This window comes from Crocodylus porosus, unplaced genomic scaffold (assembly GCF_001723895.1).
Source record: "Crocodylus porosus isolate Cpor-Errol unplaced genomic scaffold, CroPor_comp1, whole genome shotgun sequence".
Lineage (NCBI taxonomy): Eukaryota > Metazoa > Chordata > Crocodylia > Crocodylidae > Crocodylus > Crocodylus porosus.
This window is the reverse complement of record NW_017728948.1, coordinates 1604256-1619218: the sequence shown is the minus strand read 5'-3', so window position 1 is coordinate 1619218 and position 14963 is coordinate 1604256. Positions and strand designations below refer to the sequence as shown.

General features: G+C 55.6%; 1 protein-coding gene across 1 annotated transcript in view; it reads left to right on the top strand.

Moving 5' to 3' along the window:
• The window catches only part of RAB11FIP5 (RAB11 family interacting protein 5), a 76026-nt gene that overhangs the window by 20225 nt on the left and 40838 nt on the right, over positions 1-14963 (top strand). The gene's annotated exons all lie outside the window — the stretch shown is intronic.

Genomic DNA, 14963 nt, shown 5'->3' with positions numbered 1-14963 from the left:
GTTCTGCTTCCTCCTGCTGATGGCTTTTTCCTGCTCGGGGAGCAGCGTCCTGGTTGTAAAGGGACCGATATCCAGATGTGCTTCTGTCCGAGGGACCCGGGCCCATTCATAGCCCCGTACCACTCATGCATTGCCCAACCGATAGTTTGGATGCTCGGGTCCCTCGGCACCTGGGCACAGGCGGACCTGTGCTCTTGCTGCTGGGTGTTTCCTGGTGGTTTTTTGGGTGCTGGGGAAATAGCTGCATGCACAGAAGTTGTGGTCTGTCCCCTTCTGGGCCTGAAAGCCCCTGACCCGAGCCATTCTGCAGGGCATTGGCCTCGCCTGGCATTTGCTCAGCCGTGCCGTTGCGAGTGCTGCAGGGAGGTTGGCATCCTGCACGGGATGCCTGCTCCCCATCTGGCCCTTCGGATGATGGAGACAAAAACCCCTGTCTGGGGTTTGGGTTAGTGCAAGGGAGCCGCAGATTCAGGTCTGGAAGTGGGAGTGAATGCTCCAAAACCTGCAGCCCTGGACTGGGTCCTGAGAGCGCGGGGTCTCTTGCCCTTGTTCGCTTGCAAAAAAAAAAAAAAAGGTGAGCCTTAACCTCAAAACCCACAGTGCTGGCTGCGAGGGATGGGGAGAGCCTCTCTGCTAGCTCTCACCCGGTTTGTTTCCCCAGAGTAAAGCAGCACTTCCAATGCCGCCCCTTGCAGCGGAGGGTCTGGCTGCCGTGTCCATCACTTCACCGTGCTGCGGCCGTGGCTGGCCCCTGGCCCCGCGAGCCATTCGGGAGCAAAGAGCCGTGGTGCGTTCAGAGAGCTGCACCCGGGCCGTCGGATCGGAGCGCGTCTGAATCCAGCTAACGCCCTGCAGAAATGATCCTGTGTAAGCCGTTCTCAAAGGACCGGTCAGGGAGGAAAACCACTTTCCAGCTGGCATTATCTCTCCATTATTCTCCTATCTGCTGGGAGCAGGCTGTGCTGTGAGGCCGCCTCTATTTATATTCCTCCCAGGCTCTGGGGAGCACAAGGAGCTTGGCTTACAACACATGGGCTTTTAAACCGAAATGAAATAAACCCACAGGCTGGAAAAACTTGCCCACGTTGGAATAACATTGCCTGAAACCAGCCTGTAAAATAAGTGACTTGCTGAGGTGGTTTTTCCATCGCATGCTTTTTAATTTTTTTTTCTCCCCTCTGAATAATTCTGGCTGATGTGCTCCTGGTTGCTCCTGTAAGAGGCATGTCACCCTGGTTGCCTCTGAACCAGCCCCTCGATGCTCCCCAGAAATTGGTGGGGAACCAGCTCCCTTCCTCTCCGCATCCCAGGACTTTGTCTTTTGTGGGCTTCTGTTGCAGGCTTGCGGGAGATCCGCTTGGTTTTCCTTCCCTTGCAGTTGCAGTGCCAGGTGGCGAGGGAAATGGTTCCCAAATGGGTCTCTGGCATGTGTGTATTTTTTGGAAGGGGCTTAGGTGCAGAAGGGTTAATAGCACTTACGGAAATTAAGCTTAAAGTTGTGTTTTTGGGGTGGTTTGTTTGTTTGTTTGTTTGTTTTTAACCCTCAAAATCATTAGGCCCTAGTAGGTGAGAGAAAGCATGGAAGCTTTGATCTTGTGATTACAGATGCAGGAGGAAATGTGTGTGCATGCATGTTTTAAGTTTATAACATCATAGGTTTAAAAAGTGAAAGAGCCAAAGTCTGGAGGCCCGGACAAGACTCGAGGCAGCCTCAGTTTCTCCATCTGCGCAGGACAGAGCCCCCAGTGCTTGCTGTGGGGAAGACGCCTGCAGCTGACACTTGGGAACCCCCCTCCTCAAAAACATCCCCCCTGGAGCAATGAGAAGAGCGGTTTCTGTCCAGGCAGCAGCTGCCTCGTGAGCCTGCTATTCTGGGCCGGCGAGGGCCCTGCCAGCTGCACGGTAAAAACAGCTGAGGGTGGTGGTGGTGACTCGCACGGGGATTTTCCATCGCTGGGAGGCTCCGGCCCGTCTCCAGCAGCTCTGTGCAAGCATCACGTGTTGCAGACCCGAGTGGCTTGCAGGCCCGAGAAGCCAGAGCTGGCAGCTGCCAGGGGCAGAGCTGGAGCACATGGGGAGGGTGAGCAGCCCCGGCTGGGGGTCCTGCGGGACCCTAGAAACTTTTTTAGGGCTGCCTCTGTCCTGGCCAGTGGTCTGGAGTCAAAGGGCAGACTTGTCCCACAGCAGATGCAAAGTGGCTGTGCCCTGATGTCCCTGGGGGGTGGCGGGGGCCGTGCCAGCTTTCTCCTTTATCAGAGCATCTTATTCCCTGTCAGTGCTGGATGTAGCCCGGCCGGGCACGGTGAGGGGGTGTGACACCGGGCTGTGATAACACTGACAGGGTGCAAATATTTCCTAAGATCGTGGGTTTGGGGGATGTTGCCTCTCATGCAGCTTCAAGGTGCCTTCGAAGAGGCTTCTTAGAAACAGGGTTTGAGCTATTTTACCTTTGTCTTCTCTCTTCCCCTAAAGCCCTGCGGTAGCTATTCCAGGGGCAGAATGGGGATATAGATACCTATACCCATGCGTAGGTGGAGATAAATCCATATATCGCTATCCCGATTCTGTGTGTATACACTCCCGCCCCAGGGGTACGTAGTCTCGGCTGGTTTGACAGAGGATGTACTGAGTCTTGAGCAGACTTTCTCCTTCTCCAGGCACGGATTAGACCTGGGATTACTTGGGTGTTAAGTGACCCAAAAGTGCGTGTGTGTGCATCTCTATTTTTTTTTTTCTTCAGACTCATTTACTTTGCTCTGATGCTTGCCCTTCTCTTGCTGGGGATGCCGGAGTTGCCTGGTACAGCCGAGATCTGAATTGCTAAGTCTGAGAAACCAGCCCAACCTTCATCATCAGTTAATGAGGAGAGCAAAGGCAGGTGCTCAGTGCCTTTCTTTTTTCTTTTTCTTGTTTGCACGGGGGCTGGATGCACACTCCTGCAGCATTAGGGATGTTGAGAAGGGAGCCGTGAGGCCAAGTTCCTGAGGCGAGGAGCACTACTCAAAGGGCGGTGGTGGGAGCAGCACGCATGGTTTGTGGCTTTTGTGTTGAGCCGGCAGCTCCCCCGTAAAGACAGTCAAGGGGGTGCACCTGGAGATGAGGGGTTGCACCGCCTTGCAGCTCCCCATGGTCACGTTGCTGCCTCCCATCCCTTGGTTTCTACATGCTGTGACGAAGGGCCTGAGATGCAGATGCTCAGCCCCTAAAATCAGACCTTCAATGTGTTGGTATCTAAATATTCATCCAGACCTTTCCAGGATCTTGTGGGTCGCCCGAGTCCTCTCTTTACTCCAGTGAGATTGATGGAGCCCTTTTTTGTAGCAGGGGAAACTGAGGCACGGAGGGAAGTGGCTGGCCCTAATTCACCCATGAGGTCAGGAAAGAGGCCCACTTGTCCTGCTTCGCCGTTCTGTGACGGATGATGCTTCGGCTGGTGACAGGGTCCGTCGTTCCCTGGAAGGTATCGCAGGACCCCAATTTGGGGTCCCAGATGTCAGCAGACGGCCTAGCTGCAAGGGGAAAGCATTGATCTGCAGGCGTCACGCTCCCAGCATGACGATGAGCCTCGTGCTCCTTTCCGTGGCCTTCTTTATCTAGGTCATTCGCGCGCCTCCAAGGTGGCAGAGAGCCAGGCGCTGACCTGGAGCAAAAACTGGTCCCTCAGCATCCTCCCGCAGCCTCGGTTCCCGGACTCGACAGCTTCAGGGCACTTGTTCTGGTGCCAGGTGTTTTCCTTTGTTGGATGCTAGACTCTGCTTCCAGTAACCGCCTGCAAGCACCGTGTGTTATCAGAGCAAACGCAATGGGGCTAGGGCAGGAGAAGGGAGACTTGCGCTGTCCTGGGGACCAGGAGGATGGAAATCCTTGAGGCTGTTGTAGCTGCTTCAACTTCACACGGGTCTTTATTTCCTGGGCACGCCAGCCTCTCGGGGACACCAGAAGTCAGTCCCACAAACTTAGCATGGTCCATACAGGATGCGCACAGTCCTGAGTCTCCTCTAGCCCTGAGAAGCTGCCTCCAGCTCATGGCTGCTCCCTCTGCACTACCGTCCTCCTTCTCCATCTCGCTCCGACTCTGGTCCTCAGTGGTGCAGCTGCTTTGCAGCCTTGGGGATTTTTCCAGACCCCAAGAAGTAGTTTGGATCAGTTCAACCACCACTAGCCTGGTTCCTCTTTCCTCCCTGTCTCTCCCTTCCCTCAGGAGCCTTTTAATTCCCTGTGGGTAGCCAGTTATCTGCACCAGCTGGCCCAGTCCTCCTAGGCATGTTGTAATCGCTCCCAGCTGCCTCCTTGTCTCTCTCTTCTGCTGCCCCCAAGGACGCAAGACTGATGAGCAAAGGCTGAAAGAACCAGAGTTATTTAGTTTGGAGAAGAAAAGGCTGATAGGCATTTTGATAAGTCACCAAATACCTGACGGGTGATTATAGAGGGGCTGGAGACGGGCTTTTCTCTGCGGCTGCACGAGACAGGACTAAGAGCAATAGCTCAAGCTGCAACAGATTGGAAATATGGAGGCACTTGCTATTGTTCCCCAGCCCTCTTCCTGCCACCACCTGCTCCCTTGGCCCCCATGCCATGCATTGCAAGCAAAATCTGCAAGGGAGATCATTGGAGGCAGAACGTTTTGGAGGGAGAATAAAGGGCCAGGAAGTTCAAGCTAGTTGGAGGTTGGAAGAGATGGAATCGAAGTGCGGCAATAAGGAGAAGCGAACCCGGCAGAGACATCAGAGGTGAGTGACTGATGGCATTCAGACTCCTCGATGCTCAGCACCGGGGTCCCAACACTGCCTATGGCTGTCCTGACTCCGGTCCTGCTCCCTGCGTCCTAGAGCTGGGCGCTGCCTCGCTTGGTCTGCGTGCAGGGCGTGCCAGCCCCGGCAGCTGCTCTCTGCACTGAGCTCTGGCTTGCGATGGCCACGCCGACCTGCCCCGACGCGGCCAGGCAGGAGAGATGCAGAGCCGGGGGTCGATGGCTGAGTCTCCTGCAGTCACCCGAGCATTTCTTTCTCCAAATCCTCTTTGCTTAGGGGGTGGTGGTGGGAGCCCTGCAGGCTGCCAACCCAGGGACCTGCAGGTTACCCCCGCCAAAGAGGCCAGTTCCTCTGGTGAGCACGCTCAGGCCAGCGTTTGCTGGCACAGGTAGACCGTCACATCAAAGAGGCGTGTGTGGGCGATGCTCTTGGCTGTGACCCCGTCTGCCTGGCCAGGCTCTAGGGCTGCACTTTCTGCATGCCTTGCTCCCTCCCTATGCAGGGCCGTGGGACCGGCCAGCCCCTGTGTCAGGGCAGCGACAGGCCTTTGAAGTGGCTTTAACAAGTTTCTGAGCTGCAAAGCTCCTATGGGAGCCAGGTTTTCACTGTGTTTTTGCAGTCCCACGCTAGCAAGGACTGGGGAGCAAATGCCAGCAGCGTCCCCCACGGCAGACCCTGCTGCAGGAGGGGGTCTGGGTTGGGCCCACAAGCTTAGATATGGGCTGTTGTGGAGCGAGCTTGATCCTAAACTCCCATTCCCCGGTGCTGTAGGCAACGCTTTGCCCTTGGAAAGTTTGCAGGAGGTTTTTGGGGGAAGGAGGGCGCAGTGAACGCTGCTGCCTTCCAGGCCATAGCAGGGAGCTCTAGACTGCAAGGCGTAAACCTGTCCTCTTCGTCGTAGGGTCTGTGCTTTCCCCCCCATCCTCTTCCCCACAGGCGGTTGCATCTTCGCTGTCAACTTGCATTGCCGCATTGATAATGCACCGCGTTGCCATTCAGTCTGGGGTGCTGGAGGCGGAGGGTTGTTACCTTCTGCAGCCTGGGTAGCATGAACTTGCCTTGCTTGGAGCCCCATCCTCTCGCTTTGTGTCCTCTCAAGCTTCCCAGTCCCTGCGGGGAGACTATTCTGGGTGTCCAGTCTCTCCTTGGTGGGCTGCAGCACTTGTAAGCCTGGGTCATATTTTCTGCGTAGGGAGTTTCCCTTCTGGCTTTGGCTTGCAGGCATTAGGGTCGTGGCTGGATCCGGGAGCAGGAAGGATCGGGTGCAGGGGGCTGCGGGCATTGCCCTGTGCACGGACGTCAGGGGGACCCTCTTGCTGCTGGAAGCCGTGCTGTCCTGTCCTCGAGACAGCAAGGCTGGGAGTCATCCTCTGGGAGGTATGGAAAATAGGGGCAGGGCATCAGAGCTGCTGGCTGAACCTCTGTGGTCGGCTCGTGGCTTGGATCGGAGCCGGAGATGCATCTTCCATAGACCCAGCACTAATGTCTGTGGATATCAACCTCCCAGAGCAGCCTGAGTGCCCAAGGCTGGGGCTCGCTCCATGCTAAGCATGTGGCCCGTGTCCCAGCTTTTCTTGTGGGCACCTCGCCTGGATGGGCTAGGTCTGAGGGGGGCAGGAGGTCACCACGCTGCCTGCCTGGATGGAGCAGGCTGAGAGCCCTGTCTACAAGCACCAGCCTGGATGGAGCAGTCGTGCTAAGACCCCACCTAAGAGCTGGGGTAGAGAAAGGATGATTTAGCTTCCCTTTCAGTCCGTGCACAGCTCCTGGCCAGGGATGGAGCTGCCCTTTGGTCCGTGCACAGCCCTGCATCCCCTACCAGGTGGGTACCAATAACTCGGAGTCTCCCCTGTGTCTGTGCACAGCACCACATATGCACGGTGCTGCACATAGCCTGTGAGGACTTCTAATCCAAGCCCAAAAAACCCAGTCCTGGGTTGAGCAAGGGAGGATGGGATGTGGAGCATGGCGTGAATGGAGACCTGGCCTCTGTCAGTTCTGGGATGCCGTGATGTTGGGGATCGCTAGGTAAGATGAGGGACGGGAGGTGCAGGTTGGAGGTGGTCGGGGTACTTGAAGACATCCTGGGTTGCTTCGTGCATCGGGAGGGGACGGGGAAGACGCAAGAGGAAGATGACCACGGGTGCGTGGTGGCAGGTGGTGGGATGAGTGGAGCACATCTGCAGGTGCATCAAAGTGGGGACCATGGGAGAAAAGGATGTAAGGTGTGGGGGGGAAGGAGGAAGGACAAGGTAATAGGAAGAGGAGAGCCCCTGTCATGGTAGGTCCTGAACTCAGTCTTTTTGCAGGGTCTTGCCCCTCGAGCCTGCGAGATTCTCCGGCTCTGTTGGGGAGCGAACGCTGCTTGGGAGCGTTTGCTCTGGAGATGCTCCCGCTGGGTTGCTTTCCAGAAAGGGGTGGAAACATCTGACCCTCCCAAACAGTCATGTGGTGCCCTAAATTTGCAGAGCTCTTGTAACACAGGGGAAGGAGGTCTGATCCAACTGGCATGAGACTAGCCACCATTGTGCAGCGTGCTGCCAAGGCTCCTCGCCGAAGCAGGCGCTTGTCTTCCTCTTCGATGCTTTTTCTTTAAAACTGAGCCTGACGTTTGGGCTGTGTTTGTCTTTGCGCTTCCCCTTTTAAATGCAGCTAGTAGACGTGTTATGTTGTAAGCCAGCGTTGGCTTCTGAAACTGCCGGTTTGCTTTCTTATCTCGTATTGCTGGAAATAGTTCTTAGCATGACCTGCACGGATTATATTAGCAACATGCCCCCTTCTTTGATGCTTCTGTCGGCTAAAACCTGCATGTTGTGTCTAAAACAGCTGGAATTGCAAAAAAACCCTGCATTAATGCAGCCGAAGAGAACCGTTGCTATCCAGGTATCAAGGCAGTAGATTAAGAGGCAGTTGTGTCTTTTTCTCTCCTTAGACCAGTGATTCTCAACCAGGGTGCAATTAGATCCTTCTCGATCCCAATGTTAGCACTATGAGGTGTGCAGACACTGACAAGAGAAACCCAGGGATTTCAAGCAGGAATCCAGCATGTCCAAAACACTCTGCCCTGCAACAGACTTTCCCAGTTCCTTACAGCAGAAGAATTGCACTTTTTTTGGGTGTTGCCAGGAGTGCCTGGAGCCTAACGAGGGGCGTCTTGAGTGACCTGGTTGAGAACCACGGCGTTGGAGCACAGCGCTGTCCTGCCAGATCGATGCACCCTGCCTCTCTATTACATGGAGATGTTTGCACTTAAAAAAAAGACTGACTTGCATGTCCCACAAGCCGATAGCCTTCCTCTCGCAGTTTGCCACATCCTTTCCATGAGGCCGAGCTCTTTCCAGCTCCTGTTGCAAACTGAGCAACATGCTCATAAAATCCTATTTTCTTTGGCCGCTATTTCCTCCAAACCATGTTGGAAAGATTCGGCGTGACTCACCTGCTGCTGTTTTCCTAATGGCTTCTTGGCACCCGCTGCCTTTGTTTATGTCCAGGGGCTCTGCAGAGGGCCGATCTTTCTCTTTCCCTATGCTTGTTCTCACCCCTGTTTTTTGCTAGCTCACATGGGCTAGGTCAGATGCTGCTCAAATGTAGACATTTTTTAGGCAGTAGAGCGCGCGGAGAGCATTGGGTGCCAGTGGGGAGCTTGCATCCATTGGGGATGGGCATTGCATTGGAGGGAGCCAAAGGGGCGAAGAACAAACGGGATTAAGGAGCTGGACCGATGGATTTACAGCTGCTGAAATCAAGGGCAGTTTGGTTCTCCCCTGGATCTCAGTGGGATTTCCCTGGGAGAGAGAAAATAACCTCAGTGCTTGTGATGTGGCTGAGTACAGGGATGCAGAGACATGAGGGCTGGGGCTGGGGCACAGTCGGCGACTGAGCTGGTGCTTTTAAGCGAGACCAGAGAAGAGGTGGGCGACTGAGCCAGGCTGCTCTGAGGAGGCTCCATCCTGCGCTGATCTGCCCGTCTCTGGGTGCTTTATAAGGGGGCTGGCAGAGGCGAAGTAACTTCCCAAAGGTTGCACAGTTATTCAGTGGCAGAGCTGGGAAAAGAGCATCCCAGGCAGGCTTCTGCCGCCACTGCCACGGTGCTGTTCCCTTTCCCCTGGGGCAGGCACCCATTTGGGCCCTGGGGAGGCTTCAAGAGCTTCATTTGTTCCTACCGTGCCGGAAAGGGTGTCGTCCTCTTTGGAAATTCCCTTTGCAAAGGTACTATCGGTAGGGAAGAGCTATCTCTTGCTCTGTTTCCTCCTGCTGTGGGCTGCCTGGCGCCAACAGACATGGCTGCTGCTCTCCAACTCCGCCTGGCTTGTATCGGGTGCACGAGGATCCTAAAGCCGATGGTGTCCGTGCTGAAGAGCGATGCACCTGATGCATCTCCCAGGGCGGGTGCGGGGCTGTTTCCTTAGGGACTTGATTCTAGGCCTTGTTTGCCCCTGACACAAACCTTGTTGAGCAGGTTCACGGGCAAACTTCAGTCGGAAATCTGACTTTCCTGAGGTCATAGAGTTGGAAACTGCGCTTGGCTTAGAAGCAAAACGGACTTCGTGCTCCTGTAGCAGCTGGGAAACAGTGGGCTCCAGCTGTGCTTCATTCCTGTTACCCACCCCCCAGTCCTGCTCATTTGGAAGGGATCAGCGGACAGCAAAGCGTGTAACCTGGGGTCTTTCCAGCCTGACTTTTCTTTCCACTGGAGCAAGGAACAGCCTTGTGAACGCACCAGAGACAGCAGTAGCCATCCTGGAAGGTGCGCGGGAATTGCTCCTACGTTTTTCCCGGGGTCTGTAGACATACTGGCTTGCAGGAGGCCTTAAAAGACTAATGTTACGGTGGAATGTGTGAGCAGTGATTGTTCACCAAAATAAAACCTCCCATGGGATGAGGCTATTTACTCAGAAAAGGTCCTAGTTAATCCTGCCCTCCTCCTCTTCCTCTATTTAAAAGGACCATCTGCTGTTAGAAAAGCACCCCCAGACCGTAACGCAAGCCTTTGATTGCGACCGACTCCCACGGCCTCCGTGGCAGCTTGTGGGAGTGCTGAACCATCCTCGGCGCGCGAGAGCGCTTCCTAGCATCCCCCCTGCCTTCCTTGGGTACCGCTGCTCTTCTGACCATCACACTGGAGTCGCTCTTTTGTGGCTCCAGTGCATTTCTTGGCTGACTTTTAATTGCTGACAGGTTTGGTGATTGCTCTTCCACATGAAGCCAGCAGATATGTGGGGGAGGAAGGTGGCGAGGCTCAGGGAGGTCAGCACAACTGCAAAAATGACCTCCCTGAACTGGTAAGCTGTGATCTGTTTGCGAGCCCCGTGGGTCTGTGAGCAGCTGTGGCTGAGCAATTGACAAGCTCAAACACAACCACGTGTGGGTTTTGACCCACCCTGGACTTTGGGGGGCCCCAGACACACAAACCACACACTGGCTTTCCTGCTGACGTCCTTTCTGGCTCAGTGCAGCCAGGGGAAGACGGTTTGGAGCCGGGATGGATTTACCCGCGGCCGGGGTCTGTCCTATGAGCCCTATCCAGCCCCATGTGGAAGGATCAGGCTTCAGCTACACCATTCCTACGCAGCTGGATTGGGCCCCGGCTGTGCTGGCCTTGCATGCAGGAGTCCAGCCCCAGCTGGGCTAGCACCGCAGGCAGGATTGGGCCCGTAGACCAGATCCAGACTGGGGAGTGCTGTGTGCTGCCAATTATAGTCCAGAAAAAAGTGTGCTGGAGGTATCAAAAGTTTGGGAAACATGGGCTCAGCTGGGTAGGGAGAGGGGTGTGCGTGGAAGCGTCCAAGCGTCACGTTCCTGGCCGGGCGGGTGGGTTTGCCGTGGAGTCTGCGATCGTGAGGGTGTTGGCTCAGGCGCGTTCCTTGGACAGGTTGTGCAAACCTCCTTGCTCTGGGGGACGGGGAGCATGGGGCTGGTTTTCGGGCCAGGCAGGCTCCTTGCGACGGATCCAGTGTGGAGGGCTGGTTTGGGGAGAGCACTGCGTGAGGCGGCGTGACCTATGTGCAAATGGACTGGTTTGGGGCACGCCACTTGTAGTGCATGGGTCTAGCCCGGGGTGGGCAATTATTTCAGCCAGAGGGCCACTTAGGGAGTTTTGGTGAACTGTTGCAGGCCCCAGCCCTGTTGCACGGCTGGGGGCAGTGGGACCAGCTGCACCACGCGAGGCCGAGAGACCTGCCGTGGACCGGTGAGGATCCCTGATCTGGCCCATCCCTGGTCTAACCAGAGACCCACAAGCAGCTCTGCAGGCTGGGTGTTGGGGCTCCATGGGCAAGATGTGGCTCATGGACCATATCTTCGACAGCTATTGTAAATCAGTAATGCCATGCCGTAGGAGAGCTGGTCGGGGCACTGCCCTTGCGAGGGAGCAGAATTGCAGGTGCTTGACGCGCTGGGATAATTGCAAAGCATTGTAAGAAGGGGCTGCAGCCCTCCTTTCCCCTCTCTCCCAGGTCTTTAACCATGCGGGGGGCGCCTGCTGTAGTAAGGGGATGGTTAGGGGCTGGATCCCTAAGTGACAGGCTTATAAGGGGGCTGCCAGTGGGTCAGAGGTCACTGCCCCCCAGAAACGTGACATCCTTGACTTGCTAGGGAGTAACACCGTTGTATGTGCGACCCCCTCCGTATGCAGTCTGGGGCATCTTATGAGATGCCCTTCTCAGACAGATGTGGCATGGGCAGTGCTGCCAGTGTCAGGGAAAGCACTGGCACATCTGGACTGCCGATGCCTGTATGGGAAAGTGCATTGCAGGCAGGTGGAGGGCTGTGAACGGGGCATGACTTCTCGGCACGCCGGCCCTCGTGACTGCTCTCTGCGGACCTGCTTAATTGTACATTCAGCATAACTCTGAGCTTGAACCTGCTGACCTACCCACTCAGGCAAAGCAGAGCATTTTTGCATTGGGAGAGGAGCCTTAGAAGAAACATCCTGAAGTTTACCCATGTACTAAGCTACGTTGCATTGTCCACTGAGGTGCCTGGCACATCCAGTGCTCTGGCCAGGAGGGAGGCTAGTGTCGGGCACCGTGCGTTTTCCCCCTAGACAAGCCCAGAGGCAGGGACTTCTTGTTTCAGGGTGCCAACCCAACCGTGCTTCCTCTGCAGTCTCCTCCTCAGCAGCGTCCCTGGTTGCTGGAATGCGGCACTTGTACTTTGAGCTTGTCAGCCTGGCTCTCTGGCTCATTGAAATTGCAGTGCAGCTCTGTTTGACTTTCTCTGCAAAGAGACGTTTAAATTGTGCACATTCACATATTCTAACACCTTAAGAAGTAGGGCTGGGGTGGGAATCTCTGCCCACTTCACACCCGCCATCCCTCTGAGGGGCAGAGGGGAGTTGCAGTGCTGCTGATATGGAGCCGTTGCTTGGGCAGGATGTGGCAACGTGGCAAGAAGGGGCAAATGCTGCCACCCTCCAGCCAAACTGTGAGAGGGATGGAGCGTGGAGGCTGACCAGGGAGCAACACTCATCACCATCACTTGGGTGATCTCAGCGCACTTCTCTCTCGTGAGAGGCAGGGGCTGGCTGGGCAGTACCCTGCTGAAACGCCGCAGGCCCTGGCCAATGCAGAGGGAAGATTGCAGGCTGCCTAGTTAGCACTGGTTCCATCCAGAATTGCCCTAGCCGGAGCCTATGAGGCCTGATCACGTCACCCGTACTGCTAATGAAGTGGAGAAACATGAATGCCATGGAAGAGCTGGCCCCCCTGGGCAAGCAGTGCAGGTGCACATGCCTTAAAAATAAGCGCTTTAGCTGCCTGGGTGCAGATGGTAGCACCAGGCACAGGGCAGAGATTGCATTTTCTGTTCCTCACATCCTCACCCAGGCCTGGGAGACCCTGGGAAGCTTTGCATTCACTGGCAGGTGCTGCTCAATGCCTACTGCACATGCTGTTGCCCGCAGCCTCCCTTCAAGTTGGCAGAGTCTGGGGTTTGGAGCTGTTCTCTTCCCTCCCGTGTTGCTGGGACTGTCGCATGGTGCCTGGCAGGACCTGTGTCCCAGGCCTTGCCGGTGCTGTCTGGCCCTGCTGGCTTGTTCTTTTTTCTGTTTAGCTCTCACCTGCACATGAAGCCACGGAGCAGGCAGAGCTGCGGGGAAAGGTGTAGCTGGCTGCAAAGCTGGTGGGGAGGGGGGGAAATAGGCTCTGCAGATACCTGTCTGCTTCTGTGTCACATCCTCCCCATCTAGATCACGCTGGTGGCACCCGGAGAGGGAGTCTGATTGGGAGTAGGGGCATCCTCGAGGTGAGGGACCCGGGCCCTTCTCCAGGCGGGGTTACTTGCTTTGTGTAGCAGCTGCCCACACCCGACTCCCATGTGCGACTGAACGTGGTCCGTGCCACGGCCTGGATGCGAGCTGCTGCGGAGGTCTGCCTTGCATCCCCAGAGCGCACGGCCCTGCCTGTTTCCTGTGCACACCAGAGCTGGAGGCAGTTTCGGGGTGGCCTCGTACCACGGATTTGCAAACATGGAGCTTGAGAGCAGCATGCCGCATTTCTGGCGTGGGCTGTGCATACTCTTCGGTGGGAGCCTGGCTTGGAGCAGCGAGGGTGTGCGCCCAGCCCGCTCGGCGAGGTGCGCTCCTGCAGAGCCGTTGTGCTTGGAGCTCTCCCAGGAGCAAGACCCCTGCCGTAGGACGCCTTGTTCAGCGCGGCTGGCCCGAGGGCGCGCAGGGCCGGCTGCCATTGAGCTCAGTGGGATCTGGCAGGGTTCAGGCCGTCTTGGGATCACGGCCAGACATGCCTCCCCCTCCTCCCAGGGAGGGATGCAGCCCTGCGGAGCCACTGGGCTGGGCGCCGGTCCCTCCCCGAGCAGGCAGTGCCGAGCCGGCCTTGTGAGCTGGAAAAACGAGGGGTTGGCGTCCTCGTTTTCTCTGATGGACTTTTGCTGGTCTGTTCGGGCGTGCTGATTTTTTTTCCCCCCTCCCCTTTGCAATTAATGTATGATAACTAGAAGTTGTCTTATATTTTCCTGATTAGAGTAATGAAGCCCTAATGAGGAAGGATCCTTTGTGAGTCTTAGATAGTCAATCAGATGCACAAAGTGTGATTTTTAAACCATGTTTTGACCAGTCCTTGTTTAAGATGGTGGGGTGGAGGCTGTCTCACAGCCCCCGTAGCTTCGTTACTGAACGGACCCGGAGAACTAAAACCCAGGAAATAACCCTTCAAATGCAGTCCCGGGGCCTGTTGGGAAACGGTGTCTTTTGGTGCTGCCAGCATGCACGTCTCCGAATCTCCGCAGGCGTTTACTACGAGGCACAGGGGTCTGCAACGGGTTTCTTGCTACTTGTAAATCGGACAGAATTTCTGTGGGTTGCCTCAGACACACGTGGCATTTCACATGCCACGTCCAGCCACTGTTGGTCCTCGTTTTGCCTGCATCTGCTGGCTCTTGTCTGCTGCCCTTTTGAATCGAAGCTCTTTCAAATCCTAGCTGCCCCCTGCCCGCAGGGGCCAGCTCTTGCTCTTTTGCTCAGGTGACATGGCTCCCAGCCCCGTGCTCCTGCGTGGTCTGGGACTGGGTTTCCCAGAGCGTCTCCATGGAACGAGGAACCTCTGCCCTTAGGGAGCAACATCTGTGTTTCCCTAGAACATCTGGGCTACTCGATGGGTAGCCAATTAGCAACACATTAACATGTTCCCTTGCTTAGCAGCTGGGCATGGAAAGAATCCCAAGAGCTTTGTAATCAAATCAAGCTCTAGAAATTGGACTTCTCTTTTTTTAAATTTTTTTTTTCTGTCCTGATTGGCAAAAGAAATCAGGGTAGTGGCGGCTGGGACTGGGGGAGGTGGAGGCACGGGGTGGCGGCGTGAGACTATCTAAGGCAGGTTCTTGAGCAAGGGTGGAAACGAATGTACTATAAGCTGGTTGTCCAGAGCATCCTGGTGCAAGAAGAAGCTGTGATATGGATGTGGGGTGGGACGTCTCTTGTGAAGAAGTAAGGGTTTCCTCCTCTCCAGCGACTAGAGATAGTGCCTTGTTCTCAATGTGTAGGAGGCCGGGTCTGCCAGCAAGTTGCTATAGGACTTTGAGGCTGTTTCTTCCTCTTTGGGTCTTTGTCCTTACAGGGAATGGGGGTGGATAAAAGTTGTCTCCCCGGCCCGGGGGCTGGGAAGGTCGATTTGCTTGTCCAAACCCAAGATGGTTGGACTGGTGGTTCCACAGAAGTGCAAGCCTAGCACTATATTTATTTATTTTAAGATTGATGCA